This window comes from Centrocercus urophasianus, unplaced genomic scaffold (genome assembly GCF_019232065.1).
Source record: "Centrocercus urophasianus isolate 14NV4802_14NV808 unplaced genomic scaffold, USGS_Curo_1.0 seq_740, whole genome shotgun sequence".
In the NCBI taxonomy this organism is placed as follows: domain Eukaryota; kingdom Metazoa; phylum Chordata; class Aves; order Galliformes; family Phasianidae; genus Centrocercus; species Centrocercus urophasianus.
The window spans coordinates 58,525-74,686 of record NW_024885356.1 but is presented as its reverse complement, the minus strand read 5'-3'; the positions used below and the strand labels follow the sequence as shown (position 1 = coordinate 74,686).

Genomic DNA, 16,162 nt, shown 5'->3' with positions numbered 1-16,162 from the left:
AATCAGTCATGATTTATTTCTTCCAATGGATAGATTTTTGTTATCCTTAAAAAGCTGTTCTTTTACATGAATCATATCTTATGACAGCCCACCAGCAAGCACACTTCTATCCTCTGTCTAGTCTGCATCCCCTCTTAACCATGCCTCAGTTCTTCCACTTCCAGCCCAGATGTCAATTTGTCACACTTTGAGGTTTCCAGGTACACGCAGTTTACTACATCAGATACTATCAGATCTTCTGTCTCATTGACACAAGCTTAGTATGTGTTAGACAGTTAGGTCATGGCACTTTCATATTGACCACTGTTGAACTCACAGTTTTTCACTCTTTCAAAAGGTCACATGAACTTGTATTGAGAGCTTCACCTTGGCACAGGGAGACTGGACAGCTAGTGAAAATAGCTCTTTTTTTCTTTTGGTTCCTCCCAGCAATCAAGTTGCACACATGGAGACAACCAGATGAGAAAGGTCTTGAGACATTATTTTTTTTCTAGGAGGGTAACAAGCCATTGAAGTGACAGTAGGGCATTGCTGATAGATTACAATTGTTCTAGTTGGTCCAGCAAAGGGACTTTCTCTATCCCCAGGTCATCATTCAAGCTTCTTTGAGGTAAAGGAAGTGTAGCAGATACATTATGGAGCACATTTGTCTCCGTATTTGACCTTAAACAACTGCCTTGAGATGAATTGCTTCTTATACAGCAATGGACAGGGAGCTGTAGTCTAAACTCAATGGAAATACTCAGACGCTTAAAATTTGGGATGCTTAAATTTTGGATCCCAACTGGAATGTGAAGCATTAAGAATAACTTATCCACCAAGGAATATTTTTTACCTGGGTGTGGATGACTTGTTGGAAAATCCTCACCTCATTCACAGCCTTGACAATCACTACAGTAGAGGTGCCTAGGATAGGATGGAAGGAAACAACAAAGACCACTTAGCTGAATGGTCTTTGTCATTTCAAGGACATCCCTGGACATCAACAGAAGGGTCATTTTTTCCTACCTGGGACATGCATTTGGAAGGATGTGTATATTTTTTACATTTTTCTAGGAGAGTTACTGGAAACTGGCCATGTTTGTAACATTTGATTTTCTCACATCTGAGTTCCTGTTTCAGTCTTCACACTAACTTTAAGTAAAATGTGTCATCTCTTTTTCTTCTTCCTGCCTTTGCTCTTTTATGACTGTTTAGATTGCAGACTCTATGACCATGTGGGTTTGTGTTTTCTTTCCTGAGACCTGTATCAGTCTACCTGCCACAAGGGTCACATCCATTTCTCTGCAGTGACAGTGGGGAAATCAGGGTCTGGCAGTCCTGAGTAGAAATTGAGGGATTAATCCTACCTAACTTTATCCACATAAACATTAAAAGCCCAGTGTCAGTTACTGGCTTTCCTGATGTAGTCAAAAGAAGTAGATGATCTTCACAGAGTGCTGAGTTCCACCTGGTGTAGTCATCACAACAGCATCCCCTGCATGTGCCCACTCACTGCTGTTAGTGGGTAGTTGCTACAGCCTGTGGCTTCACTGTGGGTGACATCATGTGAAATTGTCCCACTGTCTGAACAATCCATTGCCCATAAATGCCACAGTAGCCAAGCTGAATGTATTGGCCAGAATACGGTCCTTGTAGCTTGTCTGCTGCCTGGTAAAATGGGTCTTCTGTGAACTAAAACATTATTAGTTGTCATAATACAAACGTTAATGTCCATATTGTCACTGGTTTTTTAGGTCTGGGAACACATGGGAGACATGCCTGGACTGTTTATTATTTCAGTGATCATTGTTGGAAGCAATGAGTCTTACAGAAAGGAAAAAATTCTGCAGGTCTTTTCCCCTTTCCCTCCTCTTTCCCCTTTCTCCTTCTCATACTGTTGCTAGACTCCATTCAAACAATTGTAGATCTATGCACAGAGTTGGTGCAATAAGATTGAAAAAGAAAACAATTGGGAAATGACAGTTCTCATAACTACCCTTGGGTCCTTTCATCCCAAAGACCAGCTTCTGGGGCTTTGCTATGCTCTGTCAACAGAATGCTCAATGACTACATGAAATAAACTGCCAGCTAAAATCATCTTTAAGAGCTCGTAACTGCAGTAAAGGGGATGGCTCTTGGCTTGCACGGAACTCTGTGGTCTGGCTGAAGCAATCAAAGAGATTTGTAATAACCAGGTCTAGCTATCTGGGATTGGTGGGTAATGCAGAATGTCATTTTGTTAGCTGAAAATGGCCTTTATTTACATTTCCACTTAGCTAGGTAGTTTCTTCATGATGCCAAGAATTAAAGATGCAGATGTGCTATTAAGATATTTAAAGATCCCAGTGTTTAACAAAAACATCAGAAGGGGTTGAAAATATTTGGATTATTTTTTCTTTCTATTCATCCTCTTATTATTTAGGAGCAAAACCAAACAAAATCCTAAAGCTCTTGCACAACTGCTAAGTGTCTAATAGAGGATTTTATTCCAAGGATCCTGTCAGCAGCCTGAACACATATTGTGTTTTTTTTTATCTAAGGAAACAAATCAACTTTTGGATTTCAGGGATCAGCCTGCTGGAAGGAAGATACCACTGTAACCCTTGGTGATCTACAGATTTACAAGGTGAAGAGAAAGGCTTTTAGGTGGGTTTTGTAAGTGATTTTGGTTGATTCCAGAAACTGCAACCCTGTGTTTTTCATTCTGAAGGGCTGTTTTGGAGTTAAAATGATAGAAAAAAAGGAAAGAGAGCAACAGATTTGGAGAAAACAGAGTCAGCTCTCTCTAGGTGAGCAGCCACCACAGTTTCAGGCCAACGAGCATCTCCTTTGATGATCCTACACAGTCCATAAATAATCATAGACTAACAGAACTGCAGAATGGCTCGAGTTGGAAGGGACCTCAAAGATCATTCATTTCCAACCCCTTTGCTGCAGGCAGGGTTGCCAACCCCTAAATCAGGCACCAAGTTGCTCAAGGTTCCATTCAACCTGGCCTTGAATGATATGCAGGGCTACATCACCACTACTGATTTCCACACCACCAACCAATTTCAGTCACTCTAAGCTGCTCCTTGAGTTTCCAGAGCTTTGTTGACCATAATCTACCAGCTACTTCTGCTTAGCTCTTTCCCAAGCTCACACATGCAAAGATATATATATGGACATATAATAGTTACATAAGATAACATACTGATGTGAGTGCATGGTTCAGTAAGCATGGCGATGTTGGCTTGACATTTGGACTAGAGGATCTCAGAGATCTTTTCCAACAGTAATGATTCTATGAGTCCATGTACCAAAAGAAGCTTTAAATAGAGAATCTCCCCAGAGGGTGGAAAACTATCCATTTTAACTGTTTCTACTGATTCTACTCCTCCCCATTTTAGGTGTTTAACTTTTTTTCCTGGTACCTATACACGCATCAACCACTGGCTAGGCTGTGTCACTTGAGTTTCTGCACCATTCAGGCAATGAAGTCTCCATAAAACTTGAACAAAAGCTCCAACAGTTCCCAAAACCAAAGGATCGAGTTGCCATACAACATGTCCAAAATAGAAAGCAAACAAGAAAAAAACAAAACCAATCCCTAGCCTAAAACATTAAAGGAAACAACAGCTACCCAAAAATGCAGGCAGCAGTGCAAAAAGGAAGCCATGCTGTGCCCTCATCGACTTTTGCTCTGTAATTAAGTGAAAATGCTGAAGGTTTGGTATTTTTAAAGCTGTTCTCTGGTTTCCTTGCTGGGGGAGGAGGGCAGAGGAAAAAAAAATAAGAAAAAATGTCTTGTGTTCTTTTCCTAAGTAAACAGTAGAAATTCAGGGGATTAATTCTCCCGGCTCAGCCAGAGATGGATACTTTATACTTATCATTTTTTTACTTTTTTTTTTTTTTTTTTTTTTTTCTGTCTGCAGCTTCTAATTTTGCCACCAGTTTGCACAACATTTTATAGTGCCAGAACTCAATGTGGCACACCAAAGGGCGTCCACAAGTTTTAACTGACCTGGAAATAAAAGCTTGGTGTGTCAGATGAGAAACCTTTCAAATTTAAGCTACAAGAAAGGAAGGGTGGTTCATTAATCAGTCTGGGGCTTCTGGTCCTCATGCATTGTTTCTGATGAGGAATTTTCCTATTTAATTGGAGAAGAATAAGGAAAAAAATAGAAGGTTTTTTTTTTATTTTTGTAGAGAGTTGTTAAGAACAACAGCAACAGAACTTTTTTTTCTTGGGAAAATGAGAGGGGAATAGCATTTTGTTTTGTTTGTCAAAATTTCAAATGCTATGAATACATCCACCAAGAAATGTATTTGTGGACACCAGAGCTCAGGTGTCCCTACTCTCCTCCATGGGTTGCACCCACGGGATGGTGCAATACATCATGGCAAAAAATGTAAATGAATACAGTTGGATATAGGGAATTGTAGTTTAGCTTTGGGACCTGAACACTGAGAAAGCCAAGACGCATTTTCTGTTGCCAGGAAGGATTGTGTCAACCTTTCTCCATTCAGATATGTTGGTGCTTGTTCTAACTTGTTCTTTTTTCATAAATTAAATGTCTGGGGGAAAAAAAATCTATGTTTTGCACTAAAAAATGGAAAGATTGCCTAAAAAGCTTATTGATAACACAACTTTCTTTTGATGAACAGTGGACAAATCTGAAGATCTGCTTGTACCATTCTTAGCTGCTTTAAGGATTATCTGTATACCTTCTCCTGGAGCTATTACCATGATAGTGAACTGCTGCAGTTATTCTTTTAGAAATACATAGACCATTCTTGATTACTCAAAATGTGAATGGGAAGTTTGATTCTCTATGGAGGATGAAAGAAAAATGTTGGGCTAGGGGAAGAGACCGTGTGTGGATCTACATCCAAAGTATGATATGAGCTACTGTTGTGCATTAATGATTTCACTGAACAGCTCTAAGAAAGACTTAGATGAGCAGAGGGGAAAGCCAGGAATGAAAAAAAAAAAAACACGGGGAAACCACAGGTTGTCTCAATTTCTTTTTCCATGATTGGAGACTAGATGCTCAGCACTTGCATGCAACCGTCTAGCTTGTCTGCAGCGCTAACCCCGGCTCATTTTTTGGATTCAGAGTGAGCACTGTGTGAATGATGCTTGGAGTAGAAAACAATTTGTTTAATGGTTGTGTTTCACATTCTTCTACTGATTTTTTCACTAAGAAGGCGTTGATGTTCTGGCGTGGGTTGCCCACAGAAGTTGTGGGTGTCCCATTCTTGGAAATGTTCAGGGCCAGGTGGATGGAGCCCAGGACAAACTGATCTGGAGCCATATTTATGGATTGTCAACCCTGCTCATGTGTGGGGGTTGGAACTAGGTGATCTTTGAGATCCCTTCTGTCCCAAGCCATTCTATGGTTCTAACACTGTATGATTCTATCATGAAGGTCTTCTCCAAACTATATGTTTCTATGACTGTGAGCATCAGCTGAAGTCCCATAGAGTTATAAGACAGCAGGGACATCTCCATGATTCATTCTGCTGTATGGAGGATGGAGATATTAGCTGAAGGCCAGCAGGTTTTCAGGTCTTTGAATGACCTTGTTGCATCAGACATTGTGAAAGGGAAAACAGCAGAAGAAACTGCACATATGGATCACTGCTTTCTTTACTTATCTCTTTTTAGACTGAATATAAGGAAAAAGTTTTTTACAATAAGGTTTAAGAAGCACTGGAACAGGTTGCCCTGTCCCTGGAAGTGGTGGATACCCACCTGAAAGCACTGAAGGTCAGTTTGGATGGGGCTCTGAGCACCTGATGGAGCTGTTGGTGTCCCTGTTCATTGCAGGGGAGTGGGACTGGATGGCCTTTAACAATCTCTTCCAACTCAAACTATTGTATGATTCTTTCAGACAGTTCATGCAAATACCTTTACTGATTTCCCTGGCCACCAGGAATAGCTGAACAGAGCTGTTAGATATTATATAGTATCTTTTGGAAAAGCAGCATGGAGATTGGGATAACACCCTCAAAAAAGACTAAGACTGGGAAGGGAATCAGAAACATGAAGTGGCTTGCATAGGTGTTCCCCAGGAAGGCACCAGCAGAGAGAAGTCCAGGGACTTTCCTGTTGTAGAAGCATTCTAGATTTATACAGATTCTCATCTCTACAAGAACATGAGAAATGATCTTCAAAGGTGCTTTATCTTGTTCCTCTGAGTCATATTTTCTTTTAAAAAGCTCTTTTTTTTTTTCCTTCTTTCAATAGCTGTGCCAGCAGGTTAAAGCATCTATTTCTGATGAACCCAACAACTGCTAGAGGTTGTTGAACCCATCAACTGATAGAGGATATTGAGAAATGAAAAGTAAGAAACAAAAAATGGAACCAGTGTGAAACATTACGTACATTTTGCAAGGTGTAACAATAACACATCAGTATATTGCAGAAGAATAAATGCAGAACTTCATTGTACCAATATCTGAACTTCCTCCAGTCAAACAGCAGAGACAATAGACAACGATGGAAGCAGGGTGAGTACAATATTTGGCTTTGGAGTAACTGCATTGCTGCATATCCCAGTAATTTAAATCAGATTAGCTTATGTGGGCCAAATGCTCGTTAAGATCATAACTGGTGATTTCTGTTTGTTTGTTTTGACTTTGAGAATAGTGGAAATAGGACATTCATTTCAAAGCAGCTTTTGTCCTTTAAGATATTAGTGACTTAATTATCCATGAGTGAAACAATGCAGAGCTGACCATTGTCAGCTTCAGAAAAGCATCAGGAAAAAAAAAAGAAGTATGTACATGTGTGTATATGCATATGTTCATCCACATGTGTGCTTGTATACGCAAAGGGTTTTATTCAGAACTTGAGCCATTTTCTCACCCTGCTGACAAGGAATGTATATCATATATCATAAGACTTTGATATACTATAAGGACCAGGGTACATCAGTACTGCATCAGTTGAGCAAATCTGGTATAAGTACTCTAGCCACAAATTTGCACACAGATAAATAACATACATGTATCAATGTGCATGTACTCTCATATATCTGCCATCCCTGGAGGTGTTCAGGGCCAGCTTGGATGGCATCCTGGGCAGATCTAGTGCCTGATTTATTGGCTGGCAACCCTGCCTACAGCAGAGGGCTGGAACTAGATGATCTTGGACGTCCCTTCCAACCCAAGCCATTCTGTGTTTGTATGATTCCATGTGTGCTTGCATGCACATTCTAATGTTAATATATTCCTGTTTGGCTTCACATCTCTGTGGACTTGCAAGACTGAACCAAACCCCCAGGCTGGTGTTCACACTCACACACAGGCCAACATCGTATATTTCAAATGCAACTAGAAGCAGTTCTGGAATAACTGATGTGAGGCAGCCCTGAATTAAACCTCTCCCAGGCCTGCTAATGAGTACCAAAATATGGTGCTGAAGAGATCTTCTATCATCTGCCATCATCATCATTCTATTGGGAAATGGGGGCTTTTTCTTTCCTTATACAATTGTGGCTCCAGATGTATCATTCTTAAAAGCCCAAGAAAAGCATTCAAGCTATGCATTGAACTAGGTTGGGGCTTTTAAGAAGATATCGCATGTTTACTGGACCTTGGAGACGTAAGAGGTTCAGCTTCTTGCTGAAACCAGCAGGAAATAATTAGTGCTCCAAAGTGCAACTGGCACTTGCAGAAGCCACTTCTTCCCCAGATATCTGTGTCTCCTTTAGAACTGAGCACACATACAAACACACAGCCCATCTGCTTCAACTCTGCAGAGCTGGCACAGCTGCATCCTTATCTTCTGCATCAGCATCCCAGACCTTTTACTGCTGACAAAAGAGAAATATTTATGCAAGGAGGCTGTGGGAACACAGAACTCTCACTGGCACGTTCTCCCATGCCTTGTTTTCAGTCACAAATAAATCACAGCACGGACAGCTTATCTGTGTTTTGTGGGCAATGGCTACAGACATAAAACTCCCTGGATTGAGAAGGTCAGGTCCAGGGCTGCTAGTCATAGCTGATGGAGAATAGTGGAAAATCTATTCCAATAAAATTCTGACGTACCCAAATCTGTGCCTCAAGCTGAGGGTCTTGTGCTGGGCAAACGATGTGAATGATGTATTGCTTAGCAACTGGCATTAATTGGTATAGCAGCATTAAGTGGTGTTATGCTATATCAGATTGACTGTGGCTGCAGTCTAGTTAATGCAGAATTATTACTATTTTCTCACTATCCTTCAGGCTTGTTTCAATCGCCACTGAAAGGTGTTTGATGAGAACTGATTTTTAGAAACTTCTGGAAAATCTATCCTAGAATTTGAAAGAAATCCAAACATTGCCAGCCTGAATACGAAAAAAGACAGAGGAGCAATCACTTGGGAAAGTGCATCTGAAGTCTTTCTTCCTATCTATCCATGGGCGTGTTATGGTTTCTGAAAATCTATTTGTCATACAGAGTTCATTCCATAAAGTCACTGCATCCTCTTGAAATTTGACTCCTGCTGCTGCTGCTGTGGTTGTTAAATAAACCCGGATGCATCATGCTTCTTTTGTTTATTGCATGAGAGTATGGCTTTGTCCTCAGTGAACACTTAGGGGTGAAGATTTCAGTCTGGAGCTAAGGAATAGATCATAGATTCTGGTGTCCGTGGAGGGCATCACTTGAGCACTCACTCTGATGTCCTTTCTAGATACCTAGAAGCAGTGGGTGAGTTTCATGTACTCTTTGATAATTCCTAAGTATATATATAGAGATGTATAGTTTTCTTTCACAGCTCTTTGTAGCAGAGTATTTTAGTTAAAGAGCTTCTTAGTATTTGAATATTAGAGAACTCAGATTTGTAATGACTGTGAGGTTGGGATCATCACAGTTTGCCTTTCTTATGGCACACGTGAACAGGGTATGTCTGTCATGCATGTATATTTATCATCTGGAAGTACAGAAATGCCTTTTGCTGACTCAACACTCAGTTATATGCTCCATGTGCAGCAATATCCAAGAGCTACAGCATGGCATCACTGGCCTCGAGACTTCCAGGTCCAGACTATGTAGCTCACGTGGCTCTAGGTCATGACCCCTACATTGCATTTCCCCTTGCTCTGTCACAACAGACCCTGAAAAAGGTTCTGTCCCCTTCTTTGTTACAGCTCCTCTTCAGATATTGAAAGGTGGTTGATATGCAGGGTTTCCTTGGGAAAAACAGGGCATTCAAGATAGATCCTTTGGTGACAACATTGTGCACCGTAAGCCATGTCCTTAGCAGTGGCTGTGTGCACTCACATCCAGGCATTTCCTCTTCCAGAAAGGGAGGTTTGGTTTGTTCCTTATTTTTCTTGTGACTGTGTGTTCTGTATGGCTGCAGGACTTGTTTTCAGACACATGGCTTTCATTTCACTGCTGCACCAGGCCTTGGTAATTCTGTTTTTTTTTAATCCCTGATCCAAGCTCTCAATTTCTTTCATCCATTCTTCCAACTCTACTCTTCTCCTTTTTGTTTTCATTTGAATTGAGTGTCAGTTACTACATCTGGATCCTCACAATAGAGCCATGGGCCAAAATAAACCCTTGTCTTGCATTCACTGGAATGACAAACTCTTAGGACCCGTGGCTGGTTTTTGTCCTCTGTTTGTCCAGCACTTTGCATTGCAAAGACCTGGCTACTCCCCATGGCTTGAAGTTATATTGCAAAACAAAGGATGGCTCGTAGTTATGTAGTGAAAATGGAATACCGCTGTGAAGAATTACATACCACCAGCTCCATGCAGTATCACCTTGTTAATGTTGCTTGTCTCTCCAATCTCACAGTTACTGTCAGTCTCCACGTGCCTCCTCCAAACCTGGTGAGGAATGTCTCTTTCAGTGAACAGGGGAATCCACATCACAAAATGAAGAGGTTTATATCTGATCTAGTCATACCTGGCTATGTTGTAGTTTCTGGAGTCTGGATTTCTCTTCCTCTTGTCCTAAACTGAGCAATGTTAAGAGATTCAACTACGATGCAAAAATGCCCCCTTCTCTACTGTGTATGACTGAGCCTGAATTTTCCAACTTAGATGGAGATGTCAGATTTAAATATAGTTGAAATAAGGCTCACAGTATATGATCTACCCTCAAACATTTCCCAGCCAGGGAAGAAAAACACTTCCAAAATGAGAGCAGACCTGTGCCTAAGTACTTGTGTTAAGAGATGAATTGCACCTCTGGCTGGATGGGTAGATCTTCACTATGATGAGGTTTAAAATAACTAAATAAGATGGAGATTCCTAGGAGAATCCCATTCATGATCAATTTTAAAACAGTTTTGCTCACCTCAGATGATATGTCTCCTACTTATTACTGCTTCATCAGCTAAGCCCTCCATGCAAACACCTCTAAACCATGCCAGTGCAAACTCAATTATGCCTCCCATTCAACTTTACTTTAAATTGGGCTGGGTATGTGCTAGGCAGTAGAATTGGTTTCCTTAATGTCAGACAGCAGTGTGGCAGTACCTTGCAGCTGACAGAAGGATAGGAAACAGCTGAGAGTGATACCATAGCCACATGCTCCTGATAGATCCAAAGAAGTACAGCTCTGCCTGTAATCACATTTGAAAGCACTGCAAGGATCACCTTAATCAGATTCTTATTAAGCTCCTGTTCTTCCAGTTGAGGCCTTATTGCATTAAACTAAATTACTTCAAGCCAGGTTTCAGTTAGCTTGAGAACAATTATACACTGTTCCATACTAGTTTCCATTCACTTGTGTATAAACAGGACAAAATTACAGTCTGGCCTCCATAGCTTGGAATCAGGATCTATAAATTTAAAATCAAACATATGAGTAAGGGTAGATCTTACTATGATCCCATGGTAAGAACTGAAGGTAGAGAGACTTCTGAGACTCAGAGGAAGCACGGATCCTTTCAAACTTGTCTGACTACAGATGATGGAAATAATAGGGTGTGCAAAAGACGGTCAGCAGCAATTGGAGGCATTCTGTGGGCTACGTAGGAGCTGTGAAACAAGTTCTTTGCCACCATCACTCTGCTGCTCAGGACACACAACACACTTTGATTTTTTCTTCTTTGCGTACCTTTTGATGGCAAAAAGAGAATCAAAATTAAAGCAAAACTGGAGCAAACATGGATCTGTCTTGGAAGATTGGACAATAAATCTTTCCAGACACGGCTTAGGTTTGTTACAAAAAATGAGGTTCTCTTCACCTCTCTCCATGTCTCTCAGATTTTAAGTTTTTTGTAGTTATAGAAATAAGCACTTCTGAAGTGTGACTCTCCTGACCAATCCTAGACCGTCCAAGATCACTTTGACTCAGTTGAGCTCTTTCCAAGAGTGCTAATGCTCTGTTTTACTCTGAATTTCAATAGCAGAGACAAACTTAGATGTCAAGTAGCATGTTTATATACCTGAGAGTAGATGTACTGGAAAAACAAATTAAGGCAGTCTTCACCTGCTTCCATGAGCACCATCCAGACAATGAAGGACATCTGTATCACTGGGGACCAAGGAGTGACCTGGGCAAAGGAGGGGATAATACAAAGAAATAGAATGAAATTTTACACAGTGGTTAAAACAGATTAAGAGACAGGATGGCTGACATAGCTTTGATCCTCAAAGTGTATTTTTGAAGAAGTATTGTACCTCCTGTCTGTCCAAGGGGGTAAATAGGCAATATTTATCTTCTCCCAGAACAGAAGTGATTTTATGTGTAGATGATCCATGCTCTGGTGATAGAAATAACAGAGAAAGTAACAAAGACATACAATCATAAACCCTAGTAATGTCCAAAGAAAGCAACAATATTTCATGCTCCCTGCCATGGCAATGACTTCTTCGAATGTCATTCAAACACAGTTTGTAAGCCATCTACCTCCAGCCTCCTTCTCACTCTTATTTGCAAAGCCAGTACTATGATTCTTTTAAGGCCAGTAAAATTAAAATAGCAAAGGGAAAAAAAATGCAGGCTCATGTTTTGAGACTTGAAGATTGTTTAGTTTGGTCTTTGTCTTTGTCTTAAAGAGTGACCAGCAAAGAAGCAAACACAGAAGTTGCAGGACCTGGGACTGAGATGTGAACAGAAGGGAACACTCTCAAATTCAAACACAGATCACTACAACATGTTAGTGAAATCTGGAAGCCACAGAAGTGTAAACATTACTAGATTGCCAAAAAAACTAATGATCTCTGTGCCAATTAAAATTGTTTCTCCTTTTCTATTGCCATGATTTGTATTCATGCAGAAGGGAAAACAAAACACATGACAAATTAGGACTGTGTGGTTCTAAAACTGCTCAGTGCACACCCATCACTGGCTATAGAAAACCATTTCTTTGTTTTTTTTTGTTTTTTTTCTTTTTATGTGTGCGTGTGCATGTAAAGGGTGTGAGGAGATGCAAACAAGTAGGAGGACCTTCTGCAGAAGAGAGGTTGTGTAGGGTTGTCCATTTGGGAGAATGCAACGAGTACAAATCATGTGAATTTTCTGGATCTAAACAGGTTGTTTTGTTATCAGATGAGCAATTTCTGGTTTGAAATGAAAGCAGAAATGGATAGGGAAATTTTCAAAACAAGTCTGAATAAAAGCCAGAGTCACACAAGGTGGCAGTGCAGATTGTCAGTAGGGGTTTCTGGACATGAGCAAAAGGCCAAATATAGTTCTATTAAGTCAGACACAACAGGAGAAATTAGACACCCACAAATGCAGTAGATTCATTGTCTTTACTGGAGTTTTGGCTATGTGACTCAGCTGTGTATAGGCCATAGGAAAACACAATAGTCATTTACTAATTTTTATCATGGATTAATGGTGATCCTGAATTGGTCAGTCGATCTGACCTTTTTTTTTATTCATTCCTTGAACACAGACATCTGGACCAGGCCATTGGCAACTGGTAACTCAAGGACCACAGACATCTTTTAATATCTGTTCAAGTGAACGCTGTCTGACTTCATTGCTTTGGTTTGTCACCCAAGAGTATAAACAATGAGATTCAGGGTGTTCTGGCCAAGGGAGGAAGCTTTCAGTCAGCTGCCTATCAATCAAAATCCAAGACTGTATATATTTTAAAGATGAAAAGCACATAAACAGAAGGCTAAATCATTTCAGAGACTGGATTCCTGTTCAAGTAGTAGTGGTGGAGTTCACGATATTGGCTTCTTCCTGTCGAGAACTGGACTGAATATTCATTTCAAGTAAGAAGAAAGACTGATCCCATGTGGGAAACATTTCTGATTTTCTTCCAATATCTGAACCTGCAACTTAGGCTGTGTTACCTCTAATTTATCAAGACATTCTTTGAGGGTGTACCAGAGAGCACTGAAATGCTGCCTGTGGCTTTTCTGGTGAAAGAGTTTGGACTTCTAATGGAACAAGAGTGTAAATGACCCCTGTAATCTTGTGTTGAGGCTGCATTTAAGGCAGAGTCCAGAGTCATTCTGCATTTCATGGGGAGAAGCAGTGACATCTCAACTGTGGATGTACCTATTCCTTGCTTAGTCATACTGCAACTGGAGTTAGGAAACCCTGGGTTTAGAATGTAGACCCCACTGTAAGATATCCTTGTTGTATTAGATTTCAATCAAGTTGCAGCTGAGATCAGCATAAAAGCTATTTTTCCCGGCTCATGGCCATTACATAGCCCCAAGCAAAGCTACACGTGTTCAGACCCTTACCCAGTCATGCCAAAATCATCTAGGCTAACTTAGAAACTTTAGAAGAGAACTTTTTGTTATTTTTGCTGTGGTTTAAACCCAGACAATTTTGTGAGGAGTTCATTTGGAAGCAATTAGCGCACAGTTATACCAGAGCACGTGAAGATGTGGTCACTTCTGGTGAGGAGGAGGAGGAAGGATTCGTGGGCAGCTTGGAAGGAACTAGGAATGATAGCCTTGTAGAGCAGATCAGATGCAGCCCAAGTAATAGATGTGGCCGCAGAACAGGTGGTGTGAGTATACTGTGAGGTTCTCTGGAAAATCCTACGCACCACATGTTTCAATGGCCTTGGTTGCTATAATGGTCATTTCCTTCTGCTTAGCTCTTCTGGAGGTCTCTGAATGAAGAATCTTCCAACCCTGAGGGCCTCCTAAGCTCTGAAAGGATGAACAAGGTATAGGGTAATGACAGGCATTGGGAATGGCCTCTGTCAGGGATGTCTTGCTGATGCCATCGTTGTATTGTACTGTGTGGCTGGGACACTGCAGAGGCCATGAGCAGTAAGAAGGAGATCTCCTCTTGGAGACAATTCCAGGAGCTTCTCTGTTCCATACAAGGCTCTTGAAAGTCATCAAAGTAATCAGAGAACAACAACAACCACAAAGCCAAAATACAGAGAAATCCCAATAGCAGGAAACCACCTCCATTTCTTCTCTGATTTGTCCTGGCTTCTGAAAACAAGAGCCAGGCATTACTTTATGACTGCTTTCCTCAGATTCTCATTCCCGGGCTCCAAGGAGAAATCCCTAATTTGTTGAAAGGTAGACAGAAAAATTGGATCAGCAGCACAAGTTTAGAGTTTGCTGAGGAGATTGTGAAACCTCAAACATCCCCAAGAGATTAAGATGTTTATGCTCAACTTCTTCAAGTGTAACTTAACTTTTGGTTACTTGCTCCTGATTTTACTGCCAAAAAAGCATAAGGAGAATAAGAGGCAAAACAACTTTTGCTTGCATTGCTTTCTGGCGACTAGTCCAATTTGTTTAAACCTTTTTGATTCCGCATCATTCTTTGGTTTGGGGCCAAGCTTTGTGTTCAGAGAAGGAGCTGAAAGTTCAAAATGCTTCTACAGCAGCACCCTCTGAACAGCCAGTGTGGAGACAGCCACGGTGCCCAACAGAAAGTCAAGTTTATTAAGAGAGCAGGCTGCTGAAAAGAGGGAGAACAGCATTTCGGTGAACTCTGATACTCTGCCAGCAGAGGAAGATGTTAATAGCAGAAAGAGCAGTCCTGGCCTTGGAGGCTTTAGGTACTCTTTTCCATCTCATAATAAACTAGAACAGAAGAAAATGGAATGGACTGAAATAAAGTCAAATAAAAATAGACTTATGCGTGTGTTTCTGGAAGCAGTTTCTTATTTTGGTGTAATGCAGACATAAACAGATAGTTATAGCAAGAAGTTAGATTTCAGACATGGAAGTGGCAGGTGTTCCCACTGGTACTTGTGCTAATAAAGCCCTGAGACGTTGCATTCTGGGGCTGCTAATCTACCATGATGGATGCAGGAGACACTATGAACAGGAGAACACCCTTCTGCCTACAACATGTCCAGGACCATAAAGAACTCGTGGAAGGAGAAATAATCTGGGAGGACTTGCTCAGCCTTGCAAAAGTACTCATCACTTGCTGTTTGCTCTCTCTCTTCACAGTGTGCAATGGCCTGGATTAAGCTGTCCTTTGTGCTTTTCTACGTTATCACTTACTTGCATCACCACTATTGAGTTCTCTTCCAATGGGGCTACACAGCCATTTGTATGGCTTACATTTTCTCCCAGGGTCATTGAGATCTACATTTAGAATTGAAATATGACAGGACCAATCCCCTAACATCGAGATCAACTGACAGCATCTGGCCACATACATGACATCAGCCTTTTTTAGCCTCCAGGAGAGGACGACCACATCCAAAGTGCTCAGTGGAAATCCACAAAGAAATGTGTAGGTGTGGCTTAGTGGGCATGGTGGTGATGGTTTGATGGTAGGACTAAATGATTTTAGTGATCTTTTCCAATCATAACGATTACATGATCTTTCTACCAGGGAAATGGGCCAAATTCATATCAAAGTTTGCTCATGCAGTCTGGCAGTTTAAACAATCAAAGTATAGCTACTAGAATCACCCTTCAATCCTATTAACCAAACTGTGTTGATATATGTTTATTGTCATTCTGCATTCATGTTTTCTCTCAAGCATCCCTTTGGATCAAGCACATTGACTCTCTTGATATTTTACTCCAGGATTTCCTCTCTACAATCTGTAGGGTTTTGATTTCTGCACCAAAGATGCAGCAGAAGCCCTATCTGCCTTTGAAGGCTGAGCTTCCTGCTAAATGGACCACAAAGGCAAAAATAGCAAATGAGCAGGGAAAAGAAAAGAGAAAGGCTTGAGTCTCCAATCATCCTTGTCATTTATTCTTTTGAAAAGTCATATTTCCAAAGATTCTTTCTTTTCCTTCCTTCCTTCCTTCCTTCCTTCCTTCCTTCCTTCCTTCC

General features: G+C 40.9%; 1 long non-coding RNA gene across 1 annotated transcript; it reads left to right on the top strand.

Annotated features, from left to right (window-relative positions):
- The first annotated feature begins 2,319 nt into the window (after positions 1-2,319).
- LOC122170951 lies at positions 2,320-15,157 on the top strand. The gene is made up of 3 exons (XR_006171889.1): positions 2,320-2,628; positions 6,215-6,477; positions 12,822-15,157. It is a non-coding gene; the product is annotated as an uncharacterized LOC122170951 (long non-coding RNA).
- The last annotated feature ends 1,005 nt before the right edge of the window (positions 15,158-16,162 follow it).